Source organism: Dendropsophus ebraccatus, chromosome 3 (assembly GCF_027789765.1).
Source record: "Dendropsophus ebraccatus isolate aDenEbr1 chromosome 3, aDenEbr1.pat, whole genome shotgun sequence".
Lineage (NCBI taxonomy): Eukaryota > Metazoa > Chordata > Amphibia > Anura > Hylidae > Dendropsophus > Dendropsophus ebraccatus.
The window spans coordinates 6,618,159-6,638,273 of NC_091456.1; the positions used below are offsets into that span (position 1 = coordinate 6,618,159).

The following is a 20,115-nucleotide window of genomic DNA, read 5'->3' on the forward strand; positions in this document are numbered from 1 at the left end:
GTATAGCATGACATGTTCTTTTACACCTCATTACATGACTCATATGAAGTTGTCTGTTACACAGGAAAATGACCTGTACTTATATAGTAAAACCTATGTGAGTTGCGCGGCAGCTTCCTCCTCAGTAATACTATATAGAAGACACTTATGTATCTTGTTTTTTGGCTCCTCGCAGCTGATCCTGGGAGCTTCTGAGTTTATTCGGTGAATCCCTTACACTCTCACAGAGGACAGTGTGTGGCTCGTCTGGACACCTGGGGAATCGGGCGCTGTACACACACATCTGTCAGGGTGTGTAACAGCTGGATGCAGCCCGGCTAAGGGTGTATCACTCCGCTCCGTCACATGGTAGAACTCCGCTGCTTATTAGACTGAAAATACTGACTAACAATATTCTTCTCTGAGGAAACACCTAGCGATGCATTCAAGGGCTTCACGAGGACACTTCTAAAAGGTAGGAAGACAAGAAAGGGAGACAAATAGAATAAGCTATGGCACAGTGCTCTCTGCTGCCACCTCTGTCCATGTCAGGAACTGTCTAGAACAGAAGAGGTTTTCTATGGGGATGCGCTGCTGCTCTGGACAGTTCCTGACATGGACAGAGGTGGCAGCAGAGAGCTCTGTGTCACACCGGAGGGAATACACCAATTCCTGCAGAACATGCAGCAGTTGATAAGTACTGGAAGACTGGGGATTTTTTTCTTAGAAGTAAATTACAAAAATTTCTGGCACTTTCTGGCACCGGTCGATTTGAAAGAAAAAAAAATGGGTGAACAATCCCTTTAATGAAAAAAAAAAGTTGTGACTCTTGAAATGCACCTACTGTATGATGGCCCCAAAAAGGCCCGGATGACGCTAGTCCTTTAGGGGTTAACTATTTAATCTCAGAAAGTAATAGGATTTCCAGCAATGCTTGATATTGGTTAGTTTGATTTAATTTCATCACACTCATATAGATTTTGGAGACGTACAGAAACATTTTAATAATTTTAATACTCCCCCCCCCCTTTTACAGGATATGCTCCCCGCCTGCTTTATCTTCCCTCTGGGTCCTATTCTCGACTTTAGAAAAATTGAAACATCTAAGCGGTTTCACTTTAATCTTCTTGATGTCTTTCAACACAAAGTTTTGAAAAACTTTGATAGATGTTAATATCTGACTTAAAAGGTTTAAAGGGGTTATCCAGCGCTACAAAAACATGGCCACTTTCCCCCTACTGTTGTCTCCAGATTGGGTGGGGTTTTGTAACTCAGTTCCATTGAAGTAAATGGAGCTTAATTGCAAACCGCACCTGAACTGGAGACAACAGTAGGGGGAAAAGTGGCCATGTTTTTGTAGCACTAGATAACCCCTTTAAGGATTTTTTAAATTTGTGTGACTACAACCGTTTCCTGCAATATCCTTATTTGCCTCCTGTTTAGTATTTGAATCTAGAAAAGTTCCAGAGAAGTAATGTATTTTATGTATTTATTTATTATGGCATGGGTTGAGACGGGTATCGTAGTCATCCAGGCAAAGGATAAGGGCAGGCGGCTTCAGTGGTAGCAATAGGAGAGGCGAGCAGTACGGACTAGGGTCAGGCAGGAAGTGTAATCTATGAACAGGCACGGGTCAGGATACATAGGAATACAGCAGAAACAGCAGACACATACCGTCACTTGGGTGATGGGTGGAACAAGTGTATATAGGTGCAGGTGGCTCTGGATAGGTAGAAGGCACCATCAGGCAGAGATAAGCCACCTCTATAAATCCAGAGCATGTGGCTACATTCACACCCTAGTGGCCAGTGGTGTCATTGCAGCAGGAAGAAGAAGATACTGGAAGATACAAGAGCGAGTAGGCCCAGAATCAGCACAGAGCACAGCAGAGGAACCGACAGGAGCAAGACTCGGATGGTACCACCAAGGGTAAGGAACAGATCACTGCTGGGTGGTGCCCATCGTTATTACAGGCCATTAAAATATATTGCTATTGGCCGCACATCCCCTGTTTACATAGTGAGAAGCTGCCGATGGCTATAGACTAGATGGCTATAGATGTGATCAGCTGACGATTAGCCTACACCGAGTCTTTCTAGCCAATCTCCTTGCTGATAATCTGCCCATGTCAAAGGGGCTTTTGGGGTTTCAAGGACCCTCCAAGGTGTAGGGCATTAATAGACAAGGGCTTGGAGCACCCCCTTTAGACCCATAACATATAGACAGACACATATATATCTTTACTGGGACATTTAGGGATAGTGGGGTGCAGTGGTATCACTGCAACCTCAGGGAAATGGAATGTTCTGCAACAGCTTTGGGTAGGAGTGCTGGGGGAGGGGAGTAGATAGGATGGGGGGACTGTGATGAACACCAATGCATTCTGGGACTTTTAGTACAGAGCAACTGCTCAACCAGGTAATACAACCACGAAATACAGAAATAAAACAAATAACAAAACCAATTTTGGACGGTGTCAGGACTGCGGTGTACAGGTAAGCAATACTATATTCTTCTGCACTATGTTTTTTTAACCTGATGTCGGAGTACTGCTTTAAAGTATTGGATCTTGTGTATCAGTATGCAATATACTTTATGAATTAATTGCAGTCTTTTCAGGCTATGCTTTATTTTATTGTCTACGACTATAGCTCCCACCTCCAACATGTTTCTGTGTTTGTAGGTGCTGTTAATTCGTTGTTGCATCAGGTGTCTAAAAAGTTTGCTATGAGGCTGTCTCTGTCATTAGAGTTTGCCATGACATATAGCGCTGTAAGAGAGATCTTGTCATTGAAATAACTAACGCTGACAATAACGTTCGCCCACCTTCTCTGGGAAATCATCCAGGTTTTTAAATATTAAATTAACCCTGTTCACTGCTGGAACGAACTAACACAGATACAAATGTACTCGATCTACAGCGACTCATGGATAATAAGGTTTAATTGATTGCTAAGTGATGTTAATGCTCACGTATCTGTACTGCTGATTTGTCGAGCTCCGTTATAGAAATGAACATACTCCACTATTTATTTCACACTCCTTAGTCAATGTAGAAGAAAAATTATTATACTGAAAAACTGTTACACTGGAATCTGGATAATAAAATTAAAGGGGAACATGAATATGCAAAAGAAGAGCCATGGAGCCTCATTTAAGAGTCTCAAAACACAGGACTAGCCAGATAGCCCTCCGGGAAGGACCCAGCCAAGGGGCGGCTCCTGTAAGGAAAAAAACAAATTAAGTGGCCCTATAAGTCAATGTAATGACAAGGGAAAAATCAAGGCCAGGTATCCATCCACAGACAGCTGTTTCGGGGTGTTGCCCCTCATCAATGTGGAGCAGGATTCTGGCTAGGTGGGAGCAATGCCTAGTAAATCCATAAGAGAAACAGATCACTGATTTCAGGGAGACCAGCTGAACGATAACACTGCCGGCTGCCAGTTAAAGCGCTCAATGCAGTGAAATCCTAGGTGCATTGCTCCCTTTTTTATTCCTTGTCATTACATTGACTTATACGGCCATAAAGGGGTAGTGCACCCCAAATTTTTTTCTTTTAAATCAACTGCTGCCATGAAGTGCCAGAGATTTGTAATTTACTTCTATTAAAAAATCTCAAGCCTTCCAGTACTTATCAGCTACTGTATGCCCAGCAGGAAGTGGTATTATTTCCAGTCTGGAGAGCAGGAGAGGTTTTCTATGGGGATTTGCTCCTTCTCCGGACAGTTCCTGACATGGACAGAGGAGGCAACAGAGAGCACTGTGTCAGACAGGAAAGAAAACACCACTTCCTGCTGGACACACAGCAGCTGATAAGTACTGGAAGGCTTGAGATTTTTTAATAAAAGTAAATTACAAATCTCTGGCACTTCATGGCAGCAGTTGATTTGAAATAAATTTTTTTTTGGTGCACTACCCCTTTAATATGGTGGTTTTGGTGGTTTCCCTACAGGAGCCACCCCTTGGCTGGGTCCTTCCCGGAGGAATATCTGGCTAGTCCTGTATTTTGAGGCTCTTAAATGAGGCTCCTCAGGCTCTTCTTTTGCATCATGTTTCTCAGGGGACAATGCACCTTGGATTTCACAGCATTGAGCGCTTTAACCGGCAGCTGGCAGTGTTACCGTTCGGCTGGTCTCCCTGAGATCAGCGATCTGACAGCTACTGGTCTCCTGCAGCTCCTGCTACCTCATTGTCCCGGGGGAAGTAGCAGCAGTAACCTGCTCTGGTTACTGATTGGCTGAGCAGACTTGTCTGAGGCGGGACGTAATGTAGCAGGAGCTGCAGGAGACCAGAGGCTGTCCATGAGCTGGTGACGCTGCCCTGTGGGGGCATGGGGGCAGGTAAGTATAGTTTCTTTATTATGTTCCCCTCACCTCCTGCTGGCACTGGAATTTTAGATTTGGCCCGAGTTCTCCTTTAAATGATATTCTGTATACTGTTATAGTTATATGGTACATTAGAATTTCTTACTTATTGTAATTTTTATAGCACAGATCTGCAAATCAGCTGAACCTCACAACCCCTCTACACTTTATACCATGGGTCTCCAAACTGCGGCCCTCCAGCTGTTGCAATACTACATTTGCCATCATGCCTGGACAGCCACATCCAAAGGTTTAGCTGTCTGGGCATGATGGGAATTGTGGTTTTGCAACAGCTTGAGGGCTGCAGTTTGGAGACCTATGCTTTATACCATATATAGTAGTTAAAGGGATATTCCAGGAAACCAACTTTTCCCCTATAAACAGGTACAGGTCCGACCTCTGACCCCCCCCCCCCCTCCCCGCAGATCTGTATCAGGTCCCGGCTTCTGTATTATGAATAGAGCCACGGGTATGGCATGTGACCCACGGCTTTATTCATTTCTATGGAGCGAGGGGAAGATAATAGCACTATACTCGTCTTCATAGGAATGAATAGAGCCGTGGGTCACGTGCCATAACCGTGCTCTATTCATAAAACTGGGGGCCCTATATGGAGATCAGTGGGGGTACAGAGGTTGGATCCCCGATATCTCCTACTTTCCCCTCATCCTGTGAATGGGGGAAAAGTTATTTTTTTCTGGAATACCCCTTTAAGTAATTACTTTATTTTCGATATGCAGTGATATCTATCACTCACTATGTGCTCCTGTGTTCTCCTGTGTGCACCTGTGTCTCTCTGTTCTTACTCCCCCTACCTAGTCTTTCTCTCCCTTTTCCATAGACTTTGATGGGCACTTATTACTTCATCCTGCTACTTCAGTGAACTGATGGATCTTGAGTCAGATTTGAGAAGTTCTTGGGAGTGAATGCAGGAGAGTAATCTCATCAGGGAAGAAAATGCAATGTTTCTTGCTGGTTGAACCAACAGTAACCATAGGCTTATGGTACATGCATATAAATCAGTATTATATAAATAGTATAAATAATTAAATAATTTATATTTAAAGCAGCTGCCTATATGAATACACTATATGGATAAAAGTTTTGGTCTTAATCATTGAATGCAGTGTTTTATTCAGTCCAATTGCTACTGATACATAAGGCTACAATGTCATTCAAGAAATGTTCCCTTCCCGATCATCCATGATCAGCTGTGAGTGATATCATTTGTTCGCTGATTATATGTGCCCTACCAGGATATCGCCCCATTACGGACATTTTACAGCAGGAAGGACATTTTTATAAACAATATTCTGTTTCACCATCCCGATCTATGCGATTAGTTGTTATTATTATTGTTGTCTCGTTGTTTGTTTGTATCTTTTGATTTATTTCTCTTTGGTAAATATTAGCCGAGTATATCCTAGTGAGCTGCGAGCTAAACCCTCTCGTCTCATCTGACCTCTGACCTCTTTTGCATTAGTGGGTAAAATTTCCCAGGATAAGTTCACACTATGTGAACAGCCGACAGCTGACAAAAAGACGTCCGATATTTGCTAATGACTAGAGATGACTGAAGCAAATGTGGCAAATCGTTCAGTAAGGTGAATTCACAGCGATTCGTTCAACAAATTCACTAAACATGATGGCGGCACATGTAAGTTTACCATTATTTCCATTATTCCACTATTCTAGGTCAGGTGGGCTGATCGCCCTTAGTCCATTGAATTTAATAGTAAATACGGTGAAAGGACGGGGAAAAAAAGAAAAACTGTGTGTGACCAACTAAAAAATAACGTCCGTTGTTTGCAATAGACGTCCAAAAATAATTGTAATCATCTCCTATCTATCTATCTATCTATTTATCTATCTATTTCCTATCTATCTATCTATCTATCTATCTATCTATCTATCTATCTATTTCCTATCTATCTATCTATCTATCTATCTATCTATCTATTTATCTATCTATTTCCTATCTATCTATCTATCTATCTCCTATCTATCTATCTATCTATCTATCTATCTATCTATCTATCTATCTCCTATCTATCTATCTATCTATCTATCTCCTATCTATCTATCTATCTATCTATCTCCTATCTATTATCTATCTATCTATCTTCTATCTATCTATCTATCTCCTATCTATCTATCTATCTATCTATCTATCTATCTATCTATCTCCTATCTATCTATCTATCTATCTATCTCCTATCTATCTATCTATCTATCTATCTATCTCCTATCTATCTATCTATCTATCTATCTATCTATCTATCTATCTATCTCCTATCTATCTATCTATCTATCTATCTCTCCTATCTATCTATCTCTCTCTCTATCTATCTATCTATCTATCTATCTATCTATCTATCTTCTATCTATCTATCTATCTCCTATCTATCTATCTATCTATCTATCTATCTATCTATCTATCTATCTACTATCTATCTATCTATCTATCTATCTATCTTCTATCTATCTATCTCCTATCTATCTATCTATCTATCTATCTATCTCCTATCTATCTATCTCCTATCTATCTATCTATCTATCTATCTCCAATCTATCTATCTATCTATCTATCTATCTATCTATCTATCTCCAATCTATCTATCTATCTATCTATCTGCTATCTATCTATCTATCTATCTATCTATCTCCTATCTATCTATCTATCTATCTATCTCCTATCTATCTATCTATCTATCTATCTATCTATCTATCTATCTCCTATCTATTTATCTATCTATCTATCTCCTATCTATCTATCTATCTATCTACCTATCTCCTATCTATCTATCTATCTATCTATCTATCTATCTATCTCCTATCTATCTATCTATCTATCTATCTCCAATCTATCTATCTATCTATCTATCTATCTATCTATCTATCTATCTCCTATCTATCTATCTATCTATCTATCTATCTATCTATCTCTTATCTATCTCCTATCTATCTATCTATCTCCTATCTATCTATCTATCTATCTATCTATCTATCTATCTATCTCCTATCTATCTATCTATCTCCTATCTATCTATCTATCTATCTATCTATCTATCTATCTATCTATTTATCTATCTCCTATCTATCTATCTATCTATCTATCTATCTCCTATCTATCTATCTATCTATCTATCTATCTATCTATCTCCTATCTATCTATCTATCTATCTATCTATCTATCTATCTCCTATCTCCTATCTATCTATCTATCTATCTATCTATCTATCTATCTCCTATCTATCTATCTATCTATCTATCTATCTATCTATCTATCTATCATCTATCTATCTCCTATCTATCTATCTATCTATCTATCTATCTATCTCCTATCTATCTATCTATCTATCTATCTATCTATCTATCTCTCTCTCTCTCTCTATCTATCTGATAATCCATCTACTAGTCTATATTGGCAGGTGTAATTTTACTTTAGCTATAATGTAGAATTAATGTCACCTATGTAGTAATCTTTATATTAAATATGTAAAACAGTGTAATTGAGTGGAAAATTTTATACTATATACTAAAAACCATACAATTTAAAATCTCTTCAAGCATAATCTGTTTTGAAGGATGGAACTAAAAGATACATATAATTTTCCAGACATTAAAACTTGTTCATCTGTAAATTTACTGTAACTATATATCAGGATATTTAAAGCCAAGATCTGGTTGTGGCGGCAGAATGAGAGCGCCCATAACCTGAATCCGTGCAGCACTTGGTCAGCAATGTTTTGGGCCCAATGTCACAGAATATTGGATACTTCTGTGACAAACGGCCAACTTAATCAATGTAATGATCTATTTGCAATTGTTTCCATTGGGCTTCCATTGTCTTAGCCACTAAGGAAATAAAAAGAACCCTGAATACCAGTAACTGAGTGAGAATCATACGTGCAACAGTGTCATATGTATAGTTGTTTGGCATTTTGAGCTAAAAATCTCCAGTCTTCTTTCATTACTTATCAGCTGCTGTATGTCCTGCAGGAAGTGGTGCATTCTCTCCAGTCTGACACACTGCTCTCTGCTGCCACCTCTGTCCATGTCAGGAACTGTCCAGAGCAGTAGAGGTTTTCTATGGGGATTTGCTGCTGCTATGGACAGTTCCTGACATGGACAGAGGTGGCAGCAGAGTGCTGTGTCAGACTGGAGAGAATTCATCACTTCCTGCAGGACATATAGCAACTGATAAGTACAGGATATTTTGTAAATAGAAGTACATTACAAATCTATATAACTTTCTGAAACTGATTTTGAAGAAAAAGATTTTTGCCGGAGTGCCCCTTAAACCTTTTTAAATTTTAGCTCCCGTACATGTACTTACATATGTTAATGTTCCCAACTCCTTATGAGTTGTTTGAATTTATAGGATTTGAAAGAACAATTCAGGATTAAAGGCGACTTTTGTCCAAATACAGCAGCGCTCCTGGTCTCAGGTTGTACGTATTATTGCAATTTGGTTCCATTGTCTTCATATAAAATGATCTACACATCCTTATACAAACCGAGGACACGAGTGGTGGCGTTTCTTAAAGAAAACAGCTACTGTACATGTACTGAACATAATCGTTCCTTAGTCTTCTGGTTTAAAGAAATGTATAGTTGCAAGAGGAAGTTGGTTTTGGCAAAACATTTGTGTCTGTCTCCAAAACAACCAAGAAGCGCAGGGCTATTACAGGTTATGAAGAAAAGACATTTGTTTGCATAATCCCTATTGTTCCCAAAGGCTAAATGTGTGGGGATATCTACTTTCTTGTTATTTATTTGAAATACTTTAACATTGTGATTAAATCAGACAAAGCAATTTTTTTCTTCCTATTTTATGCTATTAAGTCCTCCGTCAGATTTTTTTATTGTCTTTTATTCAAATTTTTTAAACAGAACCAAACAGAAATTTTATCTCCTATGCTAAACAGCTTTGACGTGTATCTGTCATTAAAGGAGAACTCCGGAAAATGTAAAAAATCCTGGAAGGCAGGGGGTGGTGCCAACATAACAATCAAGTAGTACTTACCCATCCCGGCACCTCTGCTCACTAACAGCCTTCGGTGTCCATTTGTTTCTGACTTCCCTTGTTATCATAAGCCGGCAGAAACTACCATCTCAGTCAGTCAGTGACTACAGAGGTGTTCCCCCCCCTGCAGGTCATGACGTCTCTGGACCTGGAGATCCAGGAGACTGATTATGTTCCCACCAGTGAGAACAAAAGTTTTATTCAGTCAAGATCTGAGTGTTCAGATCACAACCAATCAGTAGCAAAAGCCCGGAGAAGTGCACAGTTAGTGTGGACAGACTCCCAGTGGAAGTCTAAGAGGGCGAGAGGTGGGGTGCCCGCTCAGCCAATCACTGGCTGCACTGCTGTCCTGTCTCATTCAGTGATTGGCTGAGTGGGATTTTTGTGGCTGCGGTGAACACCAGAGACTAGAGATGGAGGGTAAGTCAATCATTTAGTAAGGGTTAGTAAGGCTCGGTTTGGATGAACCTAAACATAACGTCAAAGTTTTGTGAACCTGCTCAACCTGCTGGAGTGAAGGGCAGCCATAATTGTGGGTCCCACAGTGAGGGAGTGTGTGCAGTAATGTGCAAGGCAAGTATAGAGACTTGGGGTGGTAGAGACATAGGTCTAAGCCTGCAACCATAGAACAAGCTGATGGACTATTGGGGTGTGCGTATGAGAGAAGCTGTGAGCACTTGAGGTTCAGAAATGCAGCCATGGTAAAGTCTCGGGAATCCAAGCCTTGGACTGGTAAATCCACGTGAATTCTGAGAGAGCTCTGTTGTCTTCTTGTTCAGTGTAAGACTGGCCCACCAGAGGACCAGGGGATTGTCCGGTGGGCCAGCAGCTTTAGAACATGTACAAACACTTACTGTATAGGTAAGAGATAAAAATAAAAATAAAAACGCAGGGGTATATATTACCAGCGCTGCCAAAATTATCCAAAGGTAGCCGGATGTAGTAAGACAATAGGTTTATTCTTAAAAGCACAACTATGACGCGTTTCGGAGACTATTAGGTCTCCTTTCTCAAAAATAAAGTGCACTTTATTTTTGAGAAAGGAGACCTAATAGTCTCCGAAACGCGTCATAGTTGTGCTTTTAAGAATAAACCTATTGTCTTACTACATCCGGCTACCTTTGGATAATTTTGGCAGCGCTGGTAATATATACCCCTGCGTTTTTATTTTTATCTCTTACCTATACTTGTCCTCACGGGCCCCTCCACCTGGGAGTAACCCGTTTTTGGGTATCATCAGCTTCAGCAGCCATTATCCTAGCCACCACATACCTCGGACCTTTCACAGGACCCCCAGTACCCCCACGGACAGTGAGGGGTGATACGCACAAAGCCCAAGGGGCAACAAGGTGAGCAACCTTCTACCTCTCAATCATCCTATATATTTGTCAGTATTACACGAGGCGCCGGGCCTTTTTTCCTTTTCTTTTATTCCACAAACACTTACTGACATGCTGTTTCTCACTGGTTCTTCATTGGTGGGCCCCCAGGAACATCTCCTCTAGTGGGCCCCAGATACCCCAGTCCAAAACTGTTCTTGTTGACACTTTTTAAAGAAACTGGAGCCTATGAATAGGCCTATGCTGTGAAGAGGACTGTAAATCTGTGTCACGCTCAATTTATCTGCAGTTATTGTGCTATTGCTTCTTTTCCAAGCTAAGATGAGTCTTTTACAAGGATTTGGCCCAAACTCTGCTTGCCACATATTGGTCAAAACTGCCCCCTAGTAAGAAGTTTAGGCAGTATTCACGTTCGTTCATCCACAGCTACAGTCATGAGGACCCACAGTCATTGTTAAACAATATTGTAAAAATCAAAACTCTACTGCAGACTAAATGCACCTATACATGGTAAGCTGTTATAGTGGGCAGCCCTACAGAGGCCCATTACAGCACTTTTTGCTAGGACAAGAGCTGTCAATAGAGATGAGCAAACCTCAAGCATACTTAAGTTCATTGTTCACTATCCTTACCTACCAACCCTTCTCCTATATCACTATCCTTACCTACCAACCCTTCTCCTAAGTCACTATCCTTACCTACCAACCCTTCTCCTATGTCACTATCCTTACCTACCAACCCTTCCCCTATGTCACTATCCTTACCTACCAACCCTTCTCCTATGTCACTATCCTTACCTACCAACCCTTCTCCTATATCACCATCATTACCTACCAACCCTTCTCCTATATCACTATCCTTACCTACCAACCCTTCTCCTATGTCACTATCCTTACCTACTAACCCTTCTCCTATGTCACTATCCTTACCTACCAACCCTTCTCCTAAGTCACTATCCTTACCTACCAACCCTTCTCCTATGTCACTATCCTTACCTACCAACCCTTCCCCTATGTCACTATCCTTACCTACCAACCCTTCCCCTATGTCACTATCCTTACCTACCAACCCTTCTCCTATGTCACTATCCTTACCTACCAACCCTTCTCCTAAGTCACTATCCTTACCTACCAACCCTTCTCCTATGTCACTATCCTTACCTACCAACCCTTCCCCTATGTCACTATCCTTACCTACCAACCCTTCTCCTATGTCACTATCCTTACCTACCAAACCTTCTCCTAAGTCACTATCCTTACCCACCAAACCTTCTCCTATGTCACTATCCTTACCTACCAAACCTTCTCCTATGTCACTATCCTTACCTACCAACCCTTCTCCTATGTCACTATCCTTACCTACCAACCCTTCTCCTATGGCATTATCCTTACCTACCAAACCTTCTCCTATGTCACTATCCTCACCTACCAACCCTTCTCTTATGTCACTATCCTTACCCACCAACCCTTCTCCTATATCACTATCCTTACCTACCAACCCTTCTCCTATATCACTATTCTTACCCACCAACCCTTCCCCTATATCACTATCCTTACCTACCAAACCTTCTCCTATATCACCATCCTTACCTACCAACCCTTCTCCTATGTCACTATCCTTACCTACCAATCCTTCTCCTATATCACTATCCTTACCTACCAAACCTTCTCCTATGTCACTATACTTACCTACCAACCCTTCTCCTATATCACTATCCTTACCTACCAAACCTTCTCCTATATCACTATCCTTACACACCAACCCTTCCCCAATGTCACTATCCTTACCTACCAAGCCTTCTTCTATATCACTATCCTCACCTACCAACCCTTCCCCTATATCACTATCCTTACCCACCAAACCTTCTCCTATGTCACTATCCTTACCTACCAACCCTTCTCCTATGTCACTATCCTTACCTACCAATCCTTCTCCTATATCACTATTCTTACCTACCAACCCTTCTCCTATGTCACTATCCTTACCTACCAAACCTTCTCCTATGTTACCATCCTTACCTACCAACCCTTCTCCTATATCACTATCCTTACCTACCAAACCTTCTCCTATGTCACTATACTTACCTACCAACCCTTCTCCTATATCACTATCCTTACCTACCAAACCTTCTCCTATATCACTATCCTTACACACCAACCCTTCCCCAATGTCACTATCCTTACCTACCAAACCTTCTTCTATATCACTATCCTTACCCACCAACCCTTCCCCTATGTCACTATCCTTACCTACCAGAATTTCTCCTATATCACTATCCTTACCTACCAACCCTTCTCCTATGTCACTATTCTTACCCACCAACCCTTCCCCTATGTCACTGTCCTTACCTACCAAACCTTCTTCTATATCACTATCCTTACCCACCAACCCTTCTCCTATATCACTATCCTTACCTACCAACCCTTCTCCTATATCACCATCCTTACCTACCAACCCTTCTCCTATGTCACTATCCTTACCTACCAATCCTTCTCCTATATCACTATCCTTACCTACCAAACCTTCTCCTATGTCACTATCCTTACCTACCAACCCTTCTCCTATGTCACTATCCTTACCTACCAACCCTCCTCCTATGTCACTATCCTTACCTACCAAACCTTCTCCTATGTCACTATCCTTACCTACCAACCCTTCTCCTATGTCACTATCCTTACCTACCAATCCTTCTCCTATCTCACTATCCTTACCTACCAAACCTTCTCCTATGTCACTATCCTTACCTACCAAACCTTCTTCTATATCACTATCCTTACCTACCAATCCTTCTCCTATCTCACTATCCTTACCTACCAAACCTTCTCTAATGTCACTATCCTTACCCACCAACCCTTCTCCTATGTCACTATCCTTACCTACCAACCCTTCTCCTATGTCACTTACCTACCAACCCTTCTCCTATGTCACTATCCTTACCTACCAAACCTTCTCCTATGTCACTTACCTACCAACCCTTCTCCTATGTCACTATCCTTACCTACCAAACCTTCTCCTATGTCACTTTCCTTACCTACCAACCCTTCTCCTATGTCACTATCCTTACCTACCAATCCTTCTCCTATCTCACTATCCTTACCTACCAAACCTTCTCCTATGTCACTATCCTTACCTACCAACCCTTCTCCTATATCACTATTCTTACCCACCAACCCTTCCCCTATATCACTATCCTTACCTACCAAACCTTCTCCTATATCACCATCCTTACCTACCAACCCTTCTCCTATGTCACTATCCTTACCTACCAACCCTTCTCCTATATCACTATCCTTACCTACCAAACCTTCTCCTATGTCACTATACTTACCTACCAACCCTTCTCCTATATCACTATCCTTACCTACCAAACCTTCTCCTATATCACTATCCTTACACACCAACCCTTCCCCAATGTCACTATCCTTACCTACCAAGCCTTCTTCTATATCACTATCCTCACCTACCAACCCTTCCCCTATATCACTATCCTTACCCACCAAACCTTCTCCTATGTCACTATCCTTACCTACCAACCCTTCTCCTATGTCACTATCCTTACCTACCAATCCTTCTCCTATATCACTATTCTTACCTACCAACCCTTCTCCTATGTCACTATCCTTACCTACCAAACCTTCTCCTATGTTACCATCCTTACCTACCAACCCTTCTCCTATATCACTATCCTTACCTACCAAACCTTCTCCTATGTCACTATACTTACCTACCAACCCTTCTCCTATATCACTATCCTTACCTACCAAACCTTCTCCTATATCACTATCCTTACACACCAACCCTTCCCCAATGTCACTATCCTTACCTACCAAACCTTCTTCTATATCACTATCCTTACCCACCAACCCTTCCCCTATGTCACTATCCTTACCTACCAGAATTTCTCCTATATCACTATCCTTACCTACCAACCCTTCTCCTATGTCACTATTCTTACCCACCAACCCTTCCCCTATGTCACTGTCCTTACCTACCAAACCTTCTTCTATATCACTATCCTTACCCACCAACCCTTCTCCTATATCACTATCCTTACCTACCAACCCTTCTCCTATATCACCATCCTTACCTACCAACCCTTCTCCTATGTCACTATCCTTACCTACCAATCCTTCTCCTATATCACTATCCTTACCTACCAAACCTTCTCCTATGTCACTATCCTTACCTACCAACCCTTCTCCTATGTCACTATCCTTACCTACCAACCCTCCTCCTATGTCACTATCCTTACCTACCAAACCTTCTCCTATGTCACTATCCTTACCTACCAACCCTTCTCCTATGTCACTATCCTTACCTACCAATCCTTCTCCTATCTCACTATCCTTACCTACCAAACCTTCTCCTATGTCACTATCCTTACCTACCAAACCTTCTTCTATATCACTATCCTTACCTACCAATCCTTCTCCTATCTCACTATCCTTACCTACCAAACCTTCTCTAATGTCACTATCCTTACCCACCAACCCTTCTCCTATGTCACTATCCTTACCTACCAACCCTTCTCCTATGTCACTTACCTACCAACCCTTCTCCTATGTCACTATCCTTACCTACCAAACCTTCTCCTATGTCACTTACCTACCAACCCTTCTCCTATGTCACTATCCTTACCTACCAAACCTTCTCCTATGTCACTTTCCTTACCTACCAACCCTTCTCCTATGTCACTATCCTTACCTACCAATCCTTCTCCTATCTCACTATCCTTACCTACCAAACCTTCTCCTATGTCACTATCCTTACCTACCAAACCTTCTCTAATGTCACTATCCTTACCCACCAACCCTTCTCCTATGTCACTATCCTTACCTACCAAACCTTCTTCTATGTCACTATCCTTACCCACCAATCCTTCTCCTATGTCACTATCCTTACCCACCAACCCTTCCCCTATCCTTACCTACCAAACCTTCTCTTATGTCACCCACTTCATATTGTACCACTTAAACTTGCTGTATCCATAAAGCTGTTAACCTTACAGTGTCTGTGACTTTCTAGTAGCGCGGGATCCTACATTATGAACATGTGTATTCTAACATTAGACATTACCGCAGAGTAGTGAACCCTATTAGCTCTATCACAGGAATTAAAAGGCACCAGTAAGAAATGAATTTTGGGCAGAATTATACAGCACATGACTTGCACTTGTTGTGACCACCGAGGCGTGATAAGAGTTTATTAACAGGAGATGCATGAAGAGAATACATTGATTTTTTATACCTGAAAATAAAATATGCCCGTACAAAATATATATTTAAAATTATTTTATTAGAGCTATTAGTTTTTTTCTGCTATACTCAGTGTACCAGCAATATCACATTAACTTTCGTTCTTTTTTTTATAAAAAAAAAAAATATGTTTTTATAGATCAGTAATGGAAAACACTTTTGCTAGCTCACCTTGAACTTTGTTCGGTCTTCAATTCTCGATATCTTTGTTCCATAATCTCCATGTTAATTGTGTGATTGGTTTGCTTATCTTACGTGAACCACACTGCCTCGATAATATGTTTTACACCAGGCCAATGACACGTGTTGATTGAGGGCACCTCATTGCGATGCTTAATAACTGGAATGTAATTGTAAGATAAAGTTCCAATGCATAATTTATCGTAAATTCTGCCGAAACATTACCGGGGAAGATCTGCTGTGAAATGTATAAATCAGTGGAAGTAATCAAACGATAGGAAGAGGTATGGTCGAGGCTTTTAAAGAAGTAATTATCATTCTACATGGAGACACAATACTCAGTCACTATGCAGTACGTGAAACGGATGGGATTCTTATCAATGCATAGAGACATGGCTGTCTATACAATAACATAGACACAATAGTGTTGTCTAATGCATGGATATCCCATCATCTTATCAAAAAGTTTTGTTAACCAGCCTCTATAGGGAAGTTTAAAGCTACAATTGTAAAAAAAAATAAAAATAAATCATATTTCGTTGGCAAAATTTTAAACAATTTGCGAGAGATTTTTAATGATGGAAAAGGCGAGAATTTACACGGAGTAACCATTAGAGGTTGGCTTCACACTGCCTTAACATCCTGGAGAAATGCCAATAAAAACTCCAGTGGCCTGATGTTAGTTGGAGGTCAATGGAAGTTTAGAATCGGCCTTAGGCACATGAAGTTTTTGGGGTGCTGTTTTTCTCTCCTTTGTAGCCTTTTTGAGGTTCTGTGGCAGTTTTTCCATGCTGCCACAGAAAAAATACCAGAAAAACAACAGAAAAAAACACACATGCACGGAATAAACGCCATGTGCTGCATTGGCAGTTTTTTAATGGCTTCTTTGGTTTTGTTTTTTGGCCTAAAAAACGCCAAACAAAAAGTGAAGGTCCCATTAAGGTCTCATTTTTTGCTCCAAAAGGCCTCTAAAAATAAGAGATTAAAGGGAATCTTCTATGAATCTTCTTATATTGGGCAATTGGGATAATCATGCTGAATAAATCATTGCTTCTTTTAGCCAGATCCAATACACCATTGTGAGCAGCCCCCGTGCTGCTCACCTTCCGTCATTCCTAGTGTGAACATGGCTAGATTCTGTCCTGGCCTAATTGATTGCATTCTGGTTAACTCCCTTGCATTTTCTGGAGTGAATTCTACCAGCACCTTACTGGTTAACTTCTTGCCTTGCCAGTGATTGACAGCCCTATGCTCCTGTCTTGTCTGTCTGCCTCAATCACCGATTAGACTGGGACATTCTCTATGCCTGATGCCTGCTATAGTGTATACTTAATGTGGCTATACAAGCTTCCTACCCTGTGATTTGCTCTCCTGATTAGTTTTTTGGCTTGTGTCCCTGACTATGTGTTTGTCTCCAGACTTGGTCTGTATTTTTGTCCTCTGTTTTTTTGTACTCTGTTTTCCCTCATTGACTCTGTTTCTTGCCCAGTGACTTTATACTAGTATTTGCCTCTCCTAGTTTTACCCTCCCTAGCTTGGAGACCACCTGCCATATTGTCTATTTGTCCTTGTCTCGTATTTCTCTCAAGTTTGTCTCGTATTTATCTTGTTGCCTGTTCCATCTATATTAGAGCAGGGAATGTCTCTAAGTTATCCCATGTCGCCTAGGACACGTTGAAGCAAGTAGGCAGGGACAGTGGGTGTGGGGCAATGTCAGGGCTGTACTTGTCTCTGCGTCACCTGTGTGTACCCTGACCAGTCCTGACAACCATTTTAAAGTTGAGGTATCTCCCCGGCCTCCAAGTGTACTAATGTAGCTACCAAGGTAGGTGTGGGGGGGCAGGTCACTTGGTGGCCAGGAAACACCCCCAGTGCATCAAACCAGCTAATTTGAATATCAGTTTATATAACTATATATGCAAAATGGTGCAAAAGATTCGGCTAAAAGAGATACTATTTTTAATTGGTGTGATTGGTCCTATAGCCCAATACCAGCAGAATTCTATGTGCAAACCAGCTGCTAGTTACACTTTGAGGCCATGTTCACATGGGATAACATACCGGTCATTTCATGACCCGGACGGGTCACGCAACGGCCAGTATCAGAGAAGATCATCCCGGCCAGGACTGCAGTGCCATCCGGATTATCTTCACTGCTGCTAAATCCGAATACAGGCGCGTCAATGTGCGCCCGCATGTGAATTACCCGCTGCTCACAATGGAGTATGCGGTCGGAGCCGCCACGGACATCTCAGTTTTCTATGGCGCCGCTAGAGATCCCGGACGGACTGTATACTATTAGGGAGATTTATCAAACATGGTGTAAAGTGAAACTGACTAGCAACCAATCAGATTCCACTTCTCATTTCTCACAGACACTTTGGAAAATGAAAGGTGGAATCTGATTGGTTGCCAAGGGCGACTGAGCCAGTTTCACTTTACACCATGTTTGATAAATCTCCCCCTATGTGTATACACTCCGGCCAGGATCCCATAGATGCCAGCCCTACGTGAGTACCGTTTCGAGTACCGAGTCTGTATGGTCGGGTGACTACTTTTTCTTTGCACCAGTTTTGATACTTTTTTATGCATCTCTCCAGTTTTGATTGGCTGGGGTGGAGTGCTCAGATTCCCATTAATCATGGAGCCAGGACAGGCGCTCAGCTAAGTTCTTCTCTCCCCGACTCAAGTTAAAGCTTTGACATGTCCCATAGATAATAAATAAGGAGATCCAACAGCGTCCATCAAATCAAAAGTTTTATAAACATGATCTGGTACAGAGCTGCAACATTTCGACCCAAAACGTCTTTGTCTTTTCTTTTGTTATATCTAAAACTTGTCATTTTTCTTTTCTTTTAAATGCCAAAGCCCATTGAAGAACTTAACCATTGACAGGATTTTAGGCACCAGACATCCACGTGTCACAGAATTCAGTGAATGTAAAAAGGGAAATGAAAGTTACAGACTAAACTTTAAATTTTGACACTTTTTTTTCCTTTAAGGAAACTGCTGCCATTAATAAAACTTCCAGCATTACTTAAGAACCATCGTAGAGAAGTGAACGTGACCGTGTTCAATGGAGCTAAGCGGATTTAACTGATACTGGAAGCCACAGATTGAAGGCAGCTCAAGCAACTTTACCATAAGAAAGGTAAAACATTATAATGTCCTTTCAGCAACCTTTGTATTCATATATATATATATATATATATATATATATATATATATATATATATATAATCATTATTGTATGCTATTATTTTTATATATATAATACAAAAAAACAAAATTACAAAAATATTAGGACTAGAGATGAGCAAATCAGGGCATGCAACACTTGTTTATTGTGCCTATGGCTGTATCCATGTTTTTCTAAATTCCGTTGGGCTGCATCCAACTTCTTCAGCTACTGGTATTCAAATGGCGGATATTCAGGTTCTGACGGACCCGAGTGCACTCAAGATTTATCAATCAAAATTTGCCAGGACTCTGATATAAGACACAGGAGACACTTTTTTGGTTTACATGCAAAACACTTGGCATAAATTCCAGCCCAAAATTCTAGTTCAAATTAAGTCAACCAAGAATTGGAGGAAGAGAAAAGTACCCAACTTCTGAACCCAGACGTGGAGAATTATTACACAGGATGTGCCACCATGATACTTCCCTTCAGAAATGTCTTATCTAAGTTATCTAGGTGGGCAAGTAAATTTTACCCCATTGATTCTCACTCAACTGTTATTATTGTGTGTAGAAAATCTGAAGCACTATGTTATGTCATCTAAATTCACTTGTTATGCTGTTGCTTAAGAATGGCCTTAAAGGGAACTTGTCACCCTTGGATGGCCCCCGAACCTACCCTACCCCTGGATACGGCCCCCCCAGCCCATCCTACCCCTGGATACGGCCCCCCCCAGCCCACCCTACCCCTGGATACGGCCCCCCCAGCCCACCCTACCCCTGGATAC

General features: G+C 41.2%; 1 protein-coding gene across 2 annotated transcripts in view; it reads left to right on the plus strand.

The window, feature by feature from the left end:
• Nucleotides 1-383: 383 nt before the first annotated feature.
• The window catches only part of CMKLR1 (chemerin chemokine-like receptor 1), a 40,529-nt gene continuing 20,797 nt past the window's right edge, over nt 384-20,115 (plus strand). The window contains exons 1-2 of one of the 2 annotated variants that reach the window (XM_069963969.1): nt 384-454; nt 19,150-19,298. The gene's annotated coding sequence lies outside the window, so the exon portion shown is untranslated. Of the gene's footprint in view, nt 455-18,606; nt 18,658-19,149; nt 19,299-20,115 lie in introns of those variants that run through there. The other variant, XM_069963970.1, reaches the window with a different exon arrangement.